Source organism: Vidua chalybeata, chromosome 13 (assembly GCF_026979565.1).
Source record: "Vidua chalybeata isolate OUT-0048 chromosome 13, bVidCha1 merged haplotype, whole genome shotgun sequence".
In the NCBI taxonomy this organism is placed as follows: Eukaryota; Metazoa; Chordata; class Aves; order Passeriformes; family Viduidae; genus Vidua; species Vidua chalybeata.
Genome location: NC_071542.1, coordinates 4,432,171 through 4,450,944, shown reverse-complemented (window position 1 = coordinate 4,450,944; position 18,774 = coordinate 4,432,171). Strand labels below are relative to the sequence as shown.

At 38.6% G+C, this 18,774-nt stretch overlaps 2 long non-coding RNA genes across 6 annotated transcripts in view; one reads left to right on the top strand and one right to left on the bottom strand.

Moving 5' to 3' along the window:
* LOC128794718 (uncharacterized) overlaps positions 1 to 7,125 on the bottom strand; it is a 64,215-nt gene extending 57,090 nt beyond the window's left edge. For 2 of the 3 annotated variants that reach the window (XR_008433240.1, XR_008433238.1), the window contains exons 1-5: positions 5,835 to 7,125; positions 4,446 to 4,482; positions 4,285 to 4,333; positions 3,897 to 4,148; positions 3,204 to 3,337 (exon numbers count right to left, since the gene is read on the bottom strand). This is a non-coding gene — a long non-coding RNA (uncharacterized LOC128794718). The remainder of the gene's footprint in view (positions 1 to 3,203; positions 3,338 to 3,896; positions 4,149 to 4,284; positions 4,334 to 4,445; positions 4,483 to 5,834) is intronic. The other variant, XR_008433239.1, reaches the window with a different exon arrangement.
* Positions 7,126 to 9,445: 2,320 nt separating this feature from the next.
* Positions 9,446 to 18,530, top strand: LOC128794819 (uncharacterized). 3 transcript variants are annotated; one of them, XR_008433276.1, is made up of 5 exons: positions 9,446 to 9,530; positions 12,409 to 12,474; positions 15,086 to 15,141; positions 16,642 to 16,741; positions 18,392 to 18,530. It is a non-coding gene; the product is annotated as an uncharacterized LOC128794819 (long non-coding RNA). The 3 variants fall into 3 exon arrangements; XR_008433277.1 differs by lacking the exon at positions 18,392 to 18,530 and adding an exon at positions 18,061 to 18,147; XR_008433279.1 differs by lacking the exon at positions 16,642 to 16,741.
* The last annotated feature ends 244 nt before the right edge of the window (positions 18,531 to 18,774 follow it).

Here is an 18,774-nt window from a genome sequence, read left to right as displayed (position 1 = left end):
AACCAAATGCTGATTTTGAGCACTATGTAACTTGAAGGATGAGGATAGGTGGAAACTATCACTACTGAGATGGTCATATCTGGAGAATTTACTAGCTACCTTTGAATCTCTACTAAGGAAATTTTAAATGAAAACATGTTAAACTCATAATTATATGAAATCTCAGTTATTTACATTCTGGCACATCTAAAGCTCTTAGACCATTCCCTGTTGTCTTTCAGGAAAAAAGTGCAAACATTACTACTTAGAATTGTAGTAGATTATATTTGAACACGTACCTGAGGCCTCCCCACACGTCCAGTTGTCACAGCATACACCACAGCCCAGAGGGCCACAATACAGAGCATCACCACACAATTCCAGAAAACTTCAACCCAAACACAGTAACACCATACCCCATCAGAAGGCTCCAGGCATCTGCCCATTCAGAGTAACAGCATGTTCCTTCAAAGGCTGCAAGCATCTGCTCCTCTTGTTCTTCAGCCCAACCTTTCACACCCCTCATGTTGATACACTGCACCTGTGTGCCCTCTGTTCCCTTTGGGGGCACTCCATGGCTCATTGCTGTCAATGCTGCTCACCTGCTTCTCACAGCTGTAGCCCATTCCCAATGACCACAACCTGTGCACCTACATCCAGTGGCTACCACTTTACTTCTTCATTTACATGATGAAGAAAATAAAGTATGAAGGTACAGAACAGAGCAGCATGGAGTCTAAAATTAAATCCTACACTGCACAAGGAATTTGTTTGTCTTCTGCACCAGCCCACCAGAGTGCAAATTAGACCTACTGGACAAGTACTGGAGTCAGCAGTTGTGAAAACTGCAGTGCCACTTGACACACAGTTTTCATCTAATACATTATAAATGTTATAAATATTTTACTTTATAGGCAACACAAGGCAGCAAATATTTTACCAACTGACTGCTACAGGATTTTGCTTCAATTCATGAGGAAAAAAAAATGTTGACTTTTTAAAGGAATGTCACTGGTGTTATCCTGCTGTAACAGTTATCCTGGCTTCTATTCCAGCAGCCTCTTCTGCCAAAATGGAGGGCTTTTTGCAAAATGCACAGCTTTTTGCAAATCTTCTTAGGTCAAGCATGTACAGGAGTCATACAGATCCTTGTGCAAGTAAAGAGGGATAAGGATTTTGTTGATCAGGAAGGAACTGGAGGACTCTTTCCTCTTTCAGACCACCTTTCTTTGACCTTAGTTACTCCTCTCAGGAATGTTTTAGCCCCAGAAATACCTGAGTCAACTTCAGTTGCCTTTCTTCCAGTGCCAAGCTCTCCTTTATTCTATTTATGATTTTTTTCACACTTTCTACATCATCAGCTCCATTTAAAGAGCACCAGTGGAAGTCATTTCCCCAGTTAGGCAGTTACTGTTCATATGGAATGGAGAAGTTAAGGCTACTTTACACCAGTACTGGTGGGCTCCACTCTGGTCCCAAAGCATTCCAACAGCTCTCCTGGGGGCTCACAACCTGTCAGTTAGATAAAATTTAATCCAAATTTCACTTCACAGTTACACCAATACAGACAGAAAAGCCTTTACATGAAGACCCAACTCACTTCTTTTTACAACTGCCCAGTTCTTAGGAGTAGGTCTGTACCATCCAGTGGGCAGAGAACCTGCCTGAGGTTTAGAGCAAACTTCCCAAAGTCCCACTGTGTACTGAGAGAGTTCAATCTGTGCCTCCCCTCTCCACAGCCTCTATTATTCTATTACATAAAGGGTTCAGATAGAATAGGGCTGCCTTCAAGGTCACCTGTACACAGAATGTCTCACAGCAAATTGTTCTGGATGCTCTGGAAACAGAGATTAGCTTAATTTAACAAATGCAGATCTAGCTCTTGATAATTCACAAATGAGAAGTTCCTAAAACTTCAGAAGCTCATGAAAGAATGAAGAGCTAATGCCTACTACTACTTTTTGGGAAGTCATTAAAAGTCATTAATCCAATTCCACTTGGACTAACTTCTGATTCTGTCTTTCATGCAAAAAAAAAAAAAAAAAATATATATATATATACACACACACACACATGTCTGCTGTTTTTTAGGGCATGATTTGTAAACATCTGCAAATGCCAGTACTCATGAATGGCTCCAAACAGGACTATGTCCAAAGAGTACCCTCACTGTGTGTATCTTGCACAGGGCCTGGCATCCACTAACTCTTGTACAGCACTGTGCCTGTGAGGGACACAGACAGGGGCAGACACAGAGCTGCCAGGAGCACCACAGTGCCCAAGGCATGAGGAAAAGACAAGTGCAAGGAAAGAGTATTGCTCTGCAAACATCAAGTTCTCTTTATTTGTGCAGGCTTGCTCAGTGTCAGTAACTTGCAGAATTTTTCTCTGGCAAGAGAGGAGGCAGAAGATGGGAACATGAGCTCACTTTGTGCCTCACTGACTCCATCATATGCCTGGAAACCACAGAATCTTGGGACTCAGTGCAAGAGTTTGGATTGGAACAGTGCAAAAATAAGGACTTATGGCTAAAAGATAAGGCCTCATATACTCCAGGAGAGTCTCTCTGTCTCTTCACCATCCAGGCTATGAAGAAATCCCAACCCTCCTGGAATGCACTCAAGAGGAGATACAGCCACACCATCAGATGCTTCACACACACAATTTTAAATAAATGCACAAACAGATGAAATCTGACTGTAACAAGCTACATATAGTCAGATACCACGTAAATATCAGCTGTTATTTTCTTATAAATGCAATTGCCAACACGTAATAAATAACAGAACAAACCAACAGTCTACCCTGCCAGGCAGGAGGGAGCCAAGACAAGAGCTCATCACTAAATTTTATCCTGCTGCTACTGCTGAGCTTCACTCCAAATTTGCCAGGCATAAGCTTCAGGTTTAAAGTAACAGTGTCTGTGAGCTAGAATTAAAAGCAAAGCCAAGAACCTTTCATTCCTGCAAAGTAACTTCACTGAGTTTGAAGTACTCAAATGGGCAGTTTGGGGTTTTTTTAAACAGATTTTCCATTTTCAATCTAAAAATGAAAGAAGTTGGGGTTTTTTTTAACTTTGTCTACATCAGTTTTTCAGCTTTTCTGTTCTCATGGTTACATATACAGAACAAAATATTTTTCCTGTGTGTGAGAATATTTGTGTTCCTTGACAAAAATAACCATACAATCATTCATATCATCATTTCTTACAGTCAAGTACCTACCTGAAAACCCAGATCCTGCCTCCAAGACAGCTGCAACTGGAAATAACCCCTAGAAACAAGTTCCAGACGTCAAGCTAACTTGGCTGCTGCCTGGAGGACTGTTAGAAGGTGGAGCTATCCTTTGATTCTACCTTCTGCAAAACAGAGAAGGGCTTGATCACAGGGAAGTCTGTAAAAACCACTTGTTGAGTTGTTGATTTTGGGTTTTTTTTTTAATAAACAATTCTTAAGCTAAGTGGCTGATCACTCAAAGGAAGTGTGCAGTTGTTTTGCTTGATGACTGAATTTTAAATATTTATGATGGATGAAGTGTGTATCTGGAAGTGTTTGGGGGCACTGCTGTTTGTTGTATGCTTCTCATCAGGACTCAACTGAAAATGAGATAATATCATTGGGTTTAATTCCAGGATAAAATATTGTAAGAAATTTTACAGACAGATACACTGTATGTGTGTGAAATCTAAGTAGCTAAAAGCTAATTCAAGACTATTTTCAGACTATTTTGAAATTAGCTTTTTTTTTTTTCCTTAAAAACAATTTTCTGATGACTTGCTATTTGATGTCCTCATTAATCACAACTTTTCAAATGCTTTTTTAGCATTCAGCAGGAATTTGCATCACCTGTGTTCCACCTGAACTGTTTAAAGCAAGGAAAACCAAAAAGCTGGGTGGTATTAGTGACCACAATGGTACCTGAAGAGAAAGGATGGCCACGTTGCCTCAGATCCAGTTGCTGAAGCTGTTTTTTGCCTCCCCACACTGAGCCCACAGCTTTGGGCCTTGCTAGAGGGCAGAGCTTGGCAATCTGGGTCCTCCTTCCTCAGCAAGAAGGATAGGGGAGAGGAAGATGCCACACAGACCAGCTCCACATTCTTCTTCTCTATTTCTTTTTCCCCCAAGGAGGGTAGCAGAGGTAAAAAAAGTCTCCTCATGTCTCCCTTTGAGCTGCCATGATGAAGAACATCCACTCAAATTCTTTTATCTTCCATCCAGAATTTTGGAGAATTTTATACTGCCCCAATGTGGGGTATTTTTAGAATAGTTGGCAGATTTAAAGAGATCCCCAGGGAGGATCCAGCACCTGGTAGATGTGGGCATGTGTAGAGGTCACAGCTTCCCCAGGGAGCGTTCTGTAAAACGAAATAAGCCTTGACACTCAATGCAGTTCAGAGCTCAGCTCGTGCCTCCTGCTGGCAGAGAGGCACAGCAACTAACAAGAAATGATAAAAACAAAACCCAAACCTGAATTTATACTGTTGTAGCCACAGTTCTTAGGAGTCTGATTGCATTGATGAATATTTGAAAGTAAAAAAATAGCATTAACTGGCTATCTGAGATAAAATTCATACAAAATATAAAATACCTGCACCTCATATTGTTATTGTACTTCTTTGGGAAAAATCCTCCCAATGCCTAAGAACTTTACAGAAAATCCTATATATTATCTGCACACATTTATCTCTAGTATAATGTGAGGATTTTTAAAATAAAAAATATAGGAGCCCAGGATTTTCCACAATCACTTGTGTTTTGTTAAATGCTTATGAAGTAATCGGAAGAACTACTCTGTAGCTTTCTGCAGCAATGTTTTCACATAAAATGAGCACATTTTGGTTCAGTCTCTTAAGACATATCTCTAGCTGTATTGGTGGGCAAGTATATTACAGATTACAGTATCATGTGTTATTGATCCATTGTAAAATTTCTGTGAGTGGCATTTAAATTTTCAGATGGTTTTTTTATATCTTTTTTATTTTAAACATCTTCACCAGGACCAAAATTGTTTATCATAAACTTCAGCCTAAGGCAAAATTCTAGACCTGAGCTAGGATCCATTAAAATTAAAATGTTGGAAAGGCAGGTCTAGACACCCCAAGGAACAATATGCCACTGCAACCAGAGTATTTCTCTTTGCCCAGTGACAACTAAAAACATCCTTGAGATTTTCCTGATGCTTGCTTATTGAAAAGTCTCAATAATTACGTCCTGTACTTGGCAATATTCAGAAATTATTTTCTGCTGCCATAAGAAATATTTAGGATGAAAATATTCTGCCATTGGCACCTTTCTGTGTGGTATTAATAGTAGGAATGTATTTATATTTAGGTTTCACCCACGAGAAAAAGATTCTTGTATAATTCAGTACTACACTTAGAGATGAAAAAACCTCTAGGCCACAATATGTAGTTAATATTCAGAATTAAGTCAGTTTATTATGCATCAACTGGTAGGTCAAACTCAGCTTTGTGTGCTGTAATTTATAATACAGCTTTATGCCCAAAGCAATATGGAAGCCCTGAAGCAACACAGTGAATTATTACAACTGAATCTGAACACTACCACCAAAAATGTACAAGATTTCTTCTATTTCTCTAGCATGCAGGCTATAAACATGATGTCAGATGTCTGTGCTGCAAGGACATCTAAATAAAATAGCAGTTTCATGACCAGTGTCAGCATTTGGCAGTCTTCTTCCTGCAGCCTTAGTAAGGGGTAGTGCAGCTGCTTCAGCTGATTTAACTAATTCAATAGGAGTGATAGGAGGAGATTTTAAACTAAGGACCTTTTGAACTCTCTAAGAACTAACAGATTTTTCTCTCCTAATGGTGTAGCAAATAAAATGGCACATACCAATTCTGCCCAAGCTCAGACTTTGCATTTATATTTTGTGACCCAAAGACACAAAGCAAGGAATCCTCAGGAGCTGGAGCTGCAGCACCTTTGCTCCCTTCTGCTTGCACACTGGCTCCTGCCTGCTCCAAAGGGGACACATCCAGGGCACAGCCAGGCTGTCCTTGCAGTGCCACCACTGTGGTGAGCTGTGAATAGTGACACTACCCTGTACACAGCAAAGAAAACTGGAAGTGGGCACCATGGACCCAGCCAAATGAGTTACAACTCTTCAAATGCTGGAGAAATTAGCTGCTCCCCTCCTATCTACCCACACAGCAGTCTAGAGACCAGGTAACTGCAAAACACACAGTGCCTTTGCCAGCCCTGAAAACCAGACATGATTTTATTTCTATCATTTTAAAACACAGCTGAGCTTAAGACCTGGGATCATTAGGCCAAAGGTGCATTGAAGTATCACTCTGAAGGGTATTTTCAGCCATGATGTTTTTTCCTTCCCCACTCTTCTCCCATCACTGAGCTCTACACATAACAGGTGCAGTAGCACTAAGTTTGCCAGCTCAGGCTTGGTAATCACTGTTGTACACTCCTTTTAATACTTTTAATCCTCTAGTAATATGCCACCCTATGAAGCAATAAATTTTAAAAATAACCAAATTCTGTAATCAAACCCCATCAACATTGTCTAATTAATGCTGAGCATTTTGATGTCGTTTCTCACCACTGCATAGCATCTCTCTCTGAACTCACAAAGAGCCGTATTTATACATTCCTTGGAGCAGTTCTTCACTGCTGTATCCCTATGACTGCATTAGAATGGATTTATACATCCTCCTGACTTACACCTCTTTGAGAGATCAGAACTGGTCCCAGGAGGTTTACGCCTTACCTAAATTAGTTCCCAATGTGAAAGAATCTGCAAATAAACTAATTAGAGATTAATTGGCTAATACATATAGATAAGTTAATTAGAGATTAATTCGTGTTTATATAGTATGGTCCTTAGAAGATGTAAATTGCTCTTAAAGTACGAAGTATCACATGTCAGTTTTTATGGCTGGCTGACAGCTCTTAGCTGCTGTTGTATCCACCAGCTCACACAACTCCTTCTGTATAGTTTGTCATTAAGAATTTGACCTTCTCACCCTAAAAAAGAATTAACTGAAGAAAAGAAAAAGAACCCAAACAAATGATGGTGTACTATTGAAATGCACACACCTCCAAAGAAGAAAAAGAAATGTCCCTCTCTGTTGTGCAGAAGGGGCAAAGGAAACCTGGCATCTTGTGCTGAGCTCTAAGTTGTGTGGCTTTACAAACCCCTGGAACAAACCAGGTCTCTCCAGAGTTCAGATCCAGATGCTTCCTCATGAACTCTTCTCCTTTAACCCATCAAACTTCCTGAGGTATGGGCAGGAGCGAGAATGTGCCAGTACAATCTAAGAACATGAACTGCCTTCCTATTCTGCCTGCCTATCGTTTCCCACCTGGTTTCAACTGCTACAGATTTTCTTTTCCTGGATCAATCTAACTCCATCCAAGAGCTGCTGTAATTTCTCAAACACTGGAATAGAATGGAATATGGAATGGATATGGACTTTGGAAAACCTATGTTGTTATATACTTCTCTATTAAATGTATTGTGAATCTTCTTTTATCAAGGTTTTCTGTCTCAAGCATTCATGTTCCTAAATAATGTTCCCAGTTCTGAACTGGTTCCTAGGATGAATTTTGAGGAATGTGGGGGGATGTAACTGAGCTTGAGTCAGCCCCTGAGAGAGCAAAGTTTGAACTGCAAGCTTTTTGTGCCATGGTTTCCAGGTCCTGTAAGCTTGTCTAGCTCTCAACCTGGTACTGGTTTTACATGTACCAGAACAGGCTGAACACAAAGCCAGTTAATTAGCTAGGTAATGCAACACTCCAAACACAATGGACATTCAGGACAACTGTTCCAATTTACAGATCACTTTGCTGATGTGCACACAGGCAGAGCTATTGCATAGAAATACAATTTCCTATTGATCAAAGTTGATACTTGTAGACCACAAAGGACAGAATCACAACTAACCTGTTGAGAAAAAGGGAAAAAAAAAAACATTTTTTGGTAAATCTGTGCCCTGAGAAGAAAAGCTTTACAATCTTGACTCTAATAGATATTAATAGAGTCAGTAAAGTAAAGTTAAGAACTCTCCAAAGTGAGTCTTGAGCAGAACAATTATTGCAGGACTAAACATCAGCCAGGAAAGGCTTTCCTTGCACAAGAATCCACATAGCACCAGCTAAATGAGATGTATATGAAATCCCCTGTTGTTTTCAGCTACATGCACATATCCCACACACTAGCAAAGTAATCAGAAAAAAAACCTTTCATATAACTCAACTAAACTGAGCTGCTCAGTCAGGCTCCTGAACCTTCTTCTGGCTATAAACAGAGAGTTCCTGCCACAGCATGCTGCTTGTAAGCACCTCTGGGAATGATGAATTGGACCAATAATTCCTATCAGGTGCTTTCAATTTAACAGACAAATAGAGTTTTATTCTGCTGGCACAGAATGGGACTTGTTATGATAAGTCCACAAGACAGTCTAAATAACTACCACAAGGATGCTTTTTTTCCCTTCAGTTTTGACTGCATAAGCCAAACACTACCATTAGCAGGCAAATGCATTAACTGTGAAGAAGTTGGTCAATGCAATACACAAAGTTCTGAAATTATCTTTTCCTTTGGTCTTCATAAGTAGAGTTCTACCTTATGTTACCATTCTGGGACAGATGACAGACATTTGAAAACAAAACCTCCATAATAAAAGCATTTAAGGGCCTAGGCTTCTTACAAAAATCCATATTCATCTAACAAGGCAGCACAATAAAACTAGTCAGCTAAAGAAGTTTGTTGAATACTCAAACATGCAGTAAGAAAAACAGAAAAATCAAGAATTGCCCTGCACTATTCTGGATATCAAGGATTAACAACCTACACATGGTCTAAATAATAGAGGATTTCAAAACCAGAAAGTAACCACAAATGAGCACCAGGACAGGAACACCACCTCTAGTACCCCTTACACACACAGTGGGTAACAGCATTTAGCAGCTGTTTACAACTCAGCCTCAATTGTTCTCTACTGATCTGCAGAATGGATCAGAGTTTTCAATTAGTTTGAATTCACCTCCAAGCATGTGATCTGCTTAATCATGAAACAGCTATGGTAGGAAATTGGATGTGGAGTTGAAAATTCATTCTACTTAGAAACTTCTTGCTATGTTTTATATAGCTTTATACTTTCTCTACTGTAGTGTTTCCACCACATTTAAGAAGGAGTTGACAGAAATTTCAGAGCATCTGCATTTGTTCAACTACCTACAAAGCCCCATCTCTTCTTGTTGTTCACCCATAAGTCTTTTTTTTTATTTTTTCATCCCCTGTGCTACTGTCCCTACGCTTTGCTGACAAAGGATATTGGCAACAAGGGGCTGACTATGGAACTAACCTGACTAACCTGACTATGGAACACGATCAGCTTCAAACATAGGTAACAACAAATCCCACACAGCACAGTTTCTGTAACTAGGGTTAGTCTCCAGCCCCAAAACCAAGGCAATTGTGAGGTCAGGAACATATGGGTTTGCCTCTAAGCATGAAAGAGAACCATGTTTATGAACCAGGATCACGTGCTGGAACAGTGAGGGTGATAGAAGGTATGCTGGATGGGGTGGCAGGTGCAGAAATGGCAGGGAAAGAATTTAGCAGAGCAGGGACTGCTGGGGTTCACCACTGCTGAGTACAATCAGAGCAGCCTTAACTCAGGCAGAAAGGGACAGATTTTCAGAAACAGCAGAAGACTCACTGCCTGGGCTCTGAGATTGAACCATTCTGGAAAGAGCAGCAATAACTTAAAGGCAGTAGCTGAATACAAAGTTTTCAGAGTGCACACTTGAAAGATCCTGATTTCCTCCTAGCTTGCCTTTCCACCCTTCCCCCTTTCTCCTTCCACACAGAAAGCCCTGCAGATACATAAAATAAAGAGTCTGTGCTATTTCTAGTCAAGGTTAGCAAAACCCTTTTTTGTATTTTTGTCTTTAAAGAATAACTTTTAAAAATCATTATTACCCTTACATGGATGGTCTTTCTCAACAAAAAGCTATGCTTGTAAATCACCATCCTGTTTATAGGTGCAACTCTGGCAGCTGAAACAAAAACCAAAAAAAAACCAAAACCAAACAACCAAACAAACATTTTTCCTGTGGAAGAATGTATTTCCCTTATAAGGCCACGGTTGGTGCATGTTCTTTACTGTTATCTTGGTACATGGGAAAATTATTCCTGGATCATTTCTGATTTTTCTTTTAAGTTCATTTAATTGTGAAATTCTTCAAATCATGTTCCCCATCTGGACTGTTCCAGGCTTTTCCAGGACATTTGTAAATGCTTTCACTTCCCCTCAGTGAGTACAGCCATCTTTTTCAAGTGTAGCCTTTTCCCTGCAAACAGGCACCACTTGCTGAGCTTTCAAACCCAGGGACTGTAACATGCAGTAGAAAATGTGCAAAGCTAGTGCAGGATGAGTAAAAGCTCTTAAGTGTATGTTGCTCATTAATTAGTCAACACAGTCTCCAGCTGCCTCTCTCATTCAAGGCTGTTTTTCTTTGCTTTTCCTTTTTTTTCCACCCCCACTCCCACTCCTGGGAAAACCAGTTCCATATATGCAGCTTGCTTAAAAGAGATTTCTGCTGTGTCTCTTATATCACCTATATCTAGTGCTCCATACAAAACCAGAGAGCACATGCTGACTCCTTTTCCTTGGAATCATTTGTAATGTTTTTACTCTCTTTTTTTCTTTTTTTGACTGCTGAATTTACTGGTATTGCATCTTATTATGGACAAAACGTGCCCATGAGTGGAAAACAGAATCAAGGCACTCTCTAAAATAAAATCATGTTACCCACTCAGAAACATGGGGAATCAGTATTGTTATTTGTTTTACAAGAGAGTTCAAAGGCATCAATGCTAATGATCAGCTTTAGCAGCTCTGGACACTAAGCAAAAAATATTAATAGCTTTTGACTCCCAAAACTCACTGTACCTACTAGTGAATAAATAAAGTGTATAAATTTGGAAAGTGAATTTTTCCAGGGCCAGGAAAGTAATTGCACTGCAACCCAGAAGAGAAACTTGTATCCCCTGGAATACACACTAGGGCTGTAACCTATCATCAGGGAACTGTAACAATTGCTAGCATTTCTCCAGAGCAAGCAAGAACTAAAATATTGCCATTTCTCTGAGCATAAAGGCATCTTACATCTAGATGTATAAACGTTCACTGCACAGTGAAATTTCTCTTCATCTTAAATAAAAGCTGAGGTTATTTTAAAGGTGGCTAAAACATTTATTGGTTATTCCACTTATCTTGTTTCTCAGTTTAAAGAACATATCAGATAGAAAATAATTTGAAAGTTCACGTAGAACATTTTGCTGGGATGTCAGACATAAACACATGAGGGAAGTTTAATTGCTCTGCTTTTCAACCTAGTTCTGATAAAGGACCAGCCAGCCTCTAAGTGTCCCATTCAGAAATGCTTTTGGATTGTTTATGTCTTCTTTCACCAAATTTCTATGAAGGACAATCTCGAGCCATCTGGTGCCTATTTAATTTTTAACCACCTCTCACTTGGAATATTTCTTTCTTTATACTTATTTTGTCTTAACAAATTGGCCATAAGCTAAACTGCACCATCTGTGACTTCCAGTAAATACAACTGTTGCTAATGAAATTACCCAGCTTCATCATTTTGATTTAAATGCATTGCCTGCTTTTTCTATGACCTTTCATTGCTTGCCATCAAATCACAGCTTTCACACATTTAGATACACACTCATGTAGGTCAGGCTTCAGGAATAAATCTTATCTGTGAATCTCAAGAAGCCTGGCCAAGCTTGCTCAGCAGGCTGGCATGAGCTACCACAGCCAGGGCCATGCTAAGAAATCATTATGGCATTTGTGACCATGCAGCTCAGGGGCTGAACTCAGTGTGTTCCATGCTCCAGGGCAGATCCCCTGCCATGTGACCAATTGGTCACTGCTTCTTGTTCTCTTGCCTCTCATTTGTTTGACTGACTGAATTAATGATTCTGGATGCACTAGCCCAGTCTTTCGGCTAGCCTGTCTCTTATTCAATCACAGGACAAAACTGACCAGATTGAACTAGAGGAAGAGACTGGGACCATTACTTTAAAGAAAAAGAGAAGGAAACTAAGGGAATCAATGGAAGAGTAGAGGTGGAGGAAGAGTATATCATTATACAAATCATTTATATAGGATTTTATGTATAAAAGGAACCTGGTGTGATTAATTTGAACCAGCAGACTCCCTTCTCTTACTCTCACATTAAACTGGATAGTGCCAGGCTTTTGGAAACTGCACTACAAATTACACCAGGAGGAAAAGATACAGGTGAAATTTCTTTGGTCAGAGAATGATTTACTCAAGCAGGTATTCATCGAGTAACACAGAGATGATTCAATGGCCCTTTCCATGGCTCCTGCAATAGTTTTTATTCATGTGTTTGATACCAACAGAGCCTCAGGCCTTCAGAGAGATGGAGTCCCAGTGAGCTGGAGAAAGGAGAAGAATCTATTTCAGAGGTACAAACAGTATTAGGATATTTGTTACTGAAAACACCAGTGGGGCAAATGTAAGAGCAGATCTGAGTACATTGTACATCTGCTGTACCCCTCCCCAACCTTCTCCTTAGAAAACTAGTAACACCTCTCCTACAAATGATGTTCCATTGTGCCAGTGTGGCAAGACCATCCAGAGGAGAAACATGAATGCTGGAAGGATTGAGCAGCCAGGCTCCTAGGTCACATAAATTATTGGCTCACTGTCAAGCCACATATTTGCACCAGTTTGTGAACCCTCTGCCATGAGTGAGGAACTCATAATCCTGGTGCAATTTGCATTCCAAAATGAACCCTTATTTCCAGTTACTGTGGCAGAGAATATAAAGTAGATCAATTTAATACTTAAAAACAATATATGAAAGTGAAGAACTCAGACTAACTTCTCTTAAATAAGAAAGAGGAAAAGCCAACAGACACTTGCAAACCTCAAAGTACAGTTCATATTTAATCCTTTCTCAGCAATCTAATAACTAGTCAGCATTAGAAACATAAAGGCATAAAGACAAGTTCCTCTGTACATTTATTCTCCCCACAGCAGAAGCTCAGGATTATGACAATAGCCAAATGCAGCCATTGCAAAATGGAAACTCATTTCACCAAACCATCCACTGCATCCTTCCTAAATGGACACAACTCCACTGGACTCACACTCAGTGCCTGCTCAACACTTCCTTCTACTGCAGTCAATAATGGAGCAGGGCCACAGCCCCTCCTGATCAAACTCCTGACAGGTCACAGCATCCTGCATGGGCTACCATGGATGAGCAGGGCTGGAGGAACAAGGAGTTACATTTATCCAGAGCAGTATGTTTGTATCCAGATGGAAAAGGCAGGAAGAATAAGAGCACATGGCAATTGCACGGGCACTTATTGTAAGATTTCCGAAGTAGGTACATTTTGTTAGAAAAAGGGGTTTTGTAAATATGCTGAATACTTTCTTCCTGTCAAGGAAGGGAAATTACCTTTGCAAGTACATTGACTAGTTTTATTTGAACTTTCAAGAAGCCTGGTAGTATCAGCCAGTCTTTGCTGTTCCTATTTCCTATTTTCAGTACAAAATGCATTGTTCTATTGCTCCCAAAACAGCTGTCAGTGCAAACTACAAGTGAACACACTTTATTTGCTTACTCCACTAGCACAATCCCAGTAGCTGCTCATTAAAAATTAGAAAGCTTAATAATTCATTAAACAAAAAGCACTTTTTGCTGTAGATATGACAGAGTACTTTAGAAGGCCAACAAAAGAAAGGCATTCATACCTTATGTCTGGAATTAGATATTTTATATTGGGGTTGGACTGGATGATCTCCAGAAGTCCTTTCCAACCCTATCAATTCTGTGTTTCTGTGATTTTGGCAGTGCAATAATTTTCATGATGTCTGGCAACATGAAAGTTTCTGTAGCATCAAGCTGATACACAGAAACTAGTCTGTTAAAGGAAGCAGGAAAAGAACAAAAAGAAAATCTGTAAAAGAACAGCATTGTTCAGTGCTGAAGACTTGCAGAAGCTGGCAATACTTTTGTGTACATCCCACAGAAACTGTTAAAATCTCCCAAATACAAGATGCTATATGGGCACCAGTAGATAAGCTGACTTCCTGTATATATAAAGAAATAACTGAGCTAAAAAAAGAAAAAAAAAAAAGAAAAAGAAAAGAAAAAAAAGAAAGTGTAGACTCCAGCCAAACCTCATATCCTCATATACCTCATATAAATCAAATGCACTCAGCAACTCCCTTCTGCATGGAGGTGCAATATTCAAGCAGTAATCACAAAAAGCCTAGCCAAGATTATAAACCAAAACTTCAGAAAGAGAAATGGTACATTTCCCATAGGAAGAAATAGAGCAAAAGGAATGTACTACCAGAACTGACTTGTTATGAACAGACACAGAGACATCTGAAACCCTCAACAGTTTGGGTTACACGAGTTCTAATCTATATCAGCATGTCAACAACTGATAACAGAAAATCATGATATAATTCTGTATTTTTTGTTTGATGGCACTGGGTTTACTGGAAGAGATAAGGTTCTGCAAACCCTTCCCACAGTCAAGACAGACACAGCTAAACCTGCCTGATCCCAATTACCCTGCAGTCAGGATGTCTCACAGCACACCTCTCATATAGCACTGGAACATGATGACATTTAAACTCTCCCAGCTCATGGCTATTACAGCTACGTAGATTTCTTTGGGACTGTAATTTTCTTTAATATTAGAATAAAAACACTAATCTTGTTCAGTAACTCCCAAGAGATTCAAAGCTGTCTTGTCCTGCAGCCATGAGTGATATGCATCCAGCTGAACAACAAAATACTGTGTAATCAATTGTGTTTTATCTGCACATTTGAGTATCAAACTGTTTATCATTGTGCCCAAAGGAAATGAAAAAAAACTCTCCAAAAAGTACCTCAAATAATTAGAATGATCCAAGAAGAATCAGAAACTCAAATATCCCAAAAGCAATTATGAACAGCTATTTTTATGGCAAAAGTCATTTTATGAAAGTCATTATGCAACTGTTATCACAGTTTATCAGCCTCTAATGTTCTGTGTGCCTTTGTATTTTCAGACAAGGAAAGAAGGCAGGCTGATTGGAGAGAGCTGCATCTAGAAGAATAATATATGGTAGGAAATGTTTTGTAACACACATTTCTCCGTTGTCAACAGTAGCAGTTCAAGTACATCAGGATAACAGGGTGATAGGGCTACCCACCCAAGCAGCACAGCTTCTCAGAGCAGCAGTAACTCATTCCACAGATGCAGCCAACACAGAGCTACAAACATCTTTTACTGCAGGTAGGAGAAGGCAAGGCTGCATCTTGTTTAAATTCAGGTCCAGCAAATTTTGGTATAATATTTTAAAGTGAAAAACTAGTTTAAGAAGGAAGATGAGGGGAAGATTAGCTATGTCTTGTTATTTGAGGTATTCTTTGGAAAACAATTGTAGGCAGTTTATATATGGTCTCTCATAGAGAGGTTTCTCCAGAAGACAAGTTTATCCCTGAGTTTAACAGCATACACAAGACCAAATACTAATCTGGCATTGCTAAGATGACAGTTTTTAAATAGCTTTTGTATTTCATCCCCTGCTCTTCCCTAAAACCTCCATGCTATGATTGTAATAGGTACCTCCAGGATAACTAATTACCCCTAAAAACAAATTTTCTCAAGGCAACACAGGCTCCAGGTCTAAGTATCAAAAGTAGCGTTGCTAGTATTTTTCCCTTTAACTTTTAAATTTCACTCCTGTGAAATTTAAAAGTTCTAAATTATGTAACTGGAAGTCTTCCTAAATACATTTTCACCACTTAATGAAAGATTGAGATGGCACAACAGTAGCAGAGCTGGCATTTTAAAGGGCAAGCACTCTGACCTTCCATTCAGAAGAATTTCTCCCTCAAAAAACTGAGAACACACATTATTCTACTAACATCAATTATTTTTAATAGTTCACAACTCTAATTTTAAAGGTTTTGTGTCCTGGTTTTATTACTCTTTCACTAATTCCTATTTATATTCATTTGCATTTTCCATTTCATATTACTTCTCATGTTAAAGTTTTCCTTCTTAATTCTTACCTCAGCCTTATACTAATGTATTGATACAATACAGATGCAATACAAGAGAGGTTTAAATTGACACTTTTAAATCACTAAGACAAATCCATTTGGATTTAAACAAAAAAAAAAATTGAAAAAAATTTCTATAAGTTAAAAAAGTTTTAAAAGTTTTAAGTTAAAAGTTAAAAAAAATTCTAATTGTAAATTTTTTCATGTGTGCTTATTAAAGATCTCTGTTGAACTCAATTTCAACTTGGAGTATTCCTATTAACTCAGCCCTCTGTTTTCTGCACCTTGAAGACAAAGTTGGCTCAGTATTTGTCAGGGCAGACATGTAAAACACATTGGTATGATAATGTGTTAAGGCTACATGGCTTATGATTCTTTTAACACAAATTAGCAAAATCCTAGGAGAACATTTCATGCAAGTCAATGTAAGAGGCACCTGATGAGCTGAGTTTCAGCACACCTCAGTCAGTTCAACAGCATCTCAAGAGGGCATTCCATGTGTAAGCCTTAATCAGGAATTGCTCTTTTTCCTACCTGCTGTCCCATAACAATGCAGGTTATGAAGTAAAGCTGTGGTACAGGGTTCTGCCAACAAGAAGGACAGACTTTCTTCCTCTGGGAGCCACCTATACCTGATAGGCAGTTTAGCTCAGCAGGTGAGCAGAAAATCCCTCTTTGTCAGTTCTGCCTATAAACCTGACCTTAGGAAGAATGTGAATTAATTCTGAACTCATTTTATTTAGGATAATCAATTTTTTCACACTGTGAAACTACTCTAGTTCTTTTGCTGCATGAAGAATGCATGAAAAACTCATCACATGCTCTTCACAAAGCAGATGGATCTATCCACCCTCTTTGTAAAGGGTTACAAGTGAGATTTCACAAATAAATTTTCCTATGGAACAGGGAATCCCAGTCAGGAAGGGTTGCTCCACAGCACATGGTATTCTGAGGAAGAACTCTATTTCTGGCAACACACAGAGTCAGAATCTAATACACCAACTTTAGTTATTGTCCATACACTAGGAGTTCCCTGGCCATACACTTTGCCACCTGCTTTCAGAAGAAACACACTGATAATATACATTTGACTCTTAGAAATACCTAAGAAGTTATATAAAATTTTGCCAAATAAATAGCCCTATTATCTCCTGAAATGTCTGACTTCAGAAATATTAAGGAATAGTGTTCAGGAATATCCTTCATGCTAAGCAATTCTCATGTTTGGTGCCTGTAGTGGCTTAAGGACAGTTACCTCAATACCTAAGATAAGGAGACTGAATTAGTATGTTAGGAAGGATATCAGGCCCTCAGGATTTGCTGTTCTGATATTGTAACTTCCTAAGAAAGGCGAAAGCAATTTTTGATCTGTGGTCCTAAAAAGAAAATTAATTATGGTCTGGATGAAGCTTAATGTGAAAATTAATTGATAATGCTTGTTGAGTAAGAGAAATATTCTAAATGTAGTTCTTATTCCCACTTTTAATGGTTTCTGTAACATTTCCATATCTATTTCTACGAGAACTATATTATCTGTCATCACCTCAAGGCAATAAGTTCAGGCAGGGTATTGAAACCTAACATGGCTTTTTCAGCCTTCTTTGTCCTTCCTGAGAAAAAAATTAATCTGTGTTTATGTTAAAAAAATATTTCTAATTGTAAATTTTTCCACGTGTGCTTATTAAAGATCTTTGTTGAATTTAATTTCAACAGGCACGTGAATTTCAATAGCTAAGCCTGAAAAAGCAAATTTGGAGATGCAGGGGAACATTTAAAGTTTAGTTCTGTTTTCCTAACTTAGTTATTTTTACAAGTTATGGGTTTTTTTAATTATTTAATTTTAATATCTCTTCACCATTTATGGCTCTTTCACTTATGATTTCACAGTATGATAGTACAGAGAAAATTAACTTTGTCTTCCTAGAAACAGTAGCAGAGCTCAAATAACATGAAAGTTGTTCCCTCATGTTCACAGGTCTGAACCAGATGCCTTTCACATTTATGTCATCTGCAAGGGTTTACAGGGGCTTGCAGATGGAAGACAAGTATATTACTATACAGGAAATTAAATCCAGGTCGTTACAGGAAACAACCTTTTATTTCTATCAATATAAATGTGTATCTTTGGAAAGATAAAGAAATACAACATGCCACCCAACTGTATTACCAAAATGGGTCTATCACCTTTGTGCAGCATCTTTGACTTTTCAATTTTCCATGTTTATTAAAAAAAAAACAAATTTGCTCCTGCTTACTTTCATACATATATGTGCAATTAATCACCTTCTTCACTATATGTCTTCCAGAGATTCTGAAGAACAGAAACTGAATGATTTCCAGATCTTCTGTTTAGAACCTAAAGGCAAATTCATCTATTCTTCCCCAATTTTCTCTGCAAAAAGCGTGGTTTTTCCTCCAGAGAAAAGAATAAAACTGCATTTATATTACAAATTTTCATAAACCCCCTCAGTTCTACAGCTGTTTAATACTCCTGGTAAATATTTATGCATTCAAATAGAAGCAGATTTACAGGTAGAACATACCTACAACCAGCTAGATTTTAGCTTAAGGTGGCTGATCTACACACTTCTTCAGGAGCAACTTCTCCTTTTTTAAAGCTACTATCTTCTAGATCTTCAAATTCCTATTATGGGAATACATATTTTGTCATACTTGCGACAGAGAATTA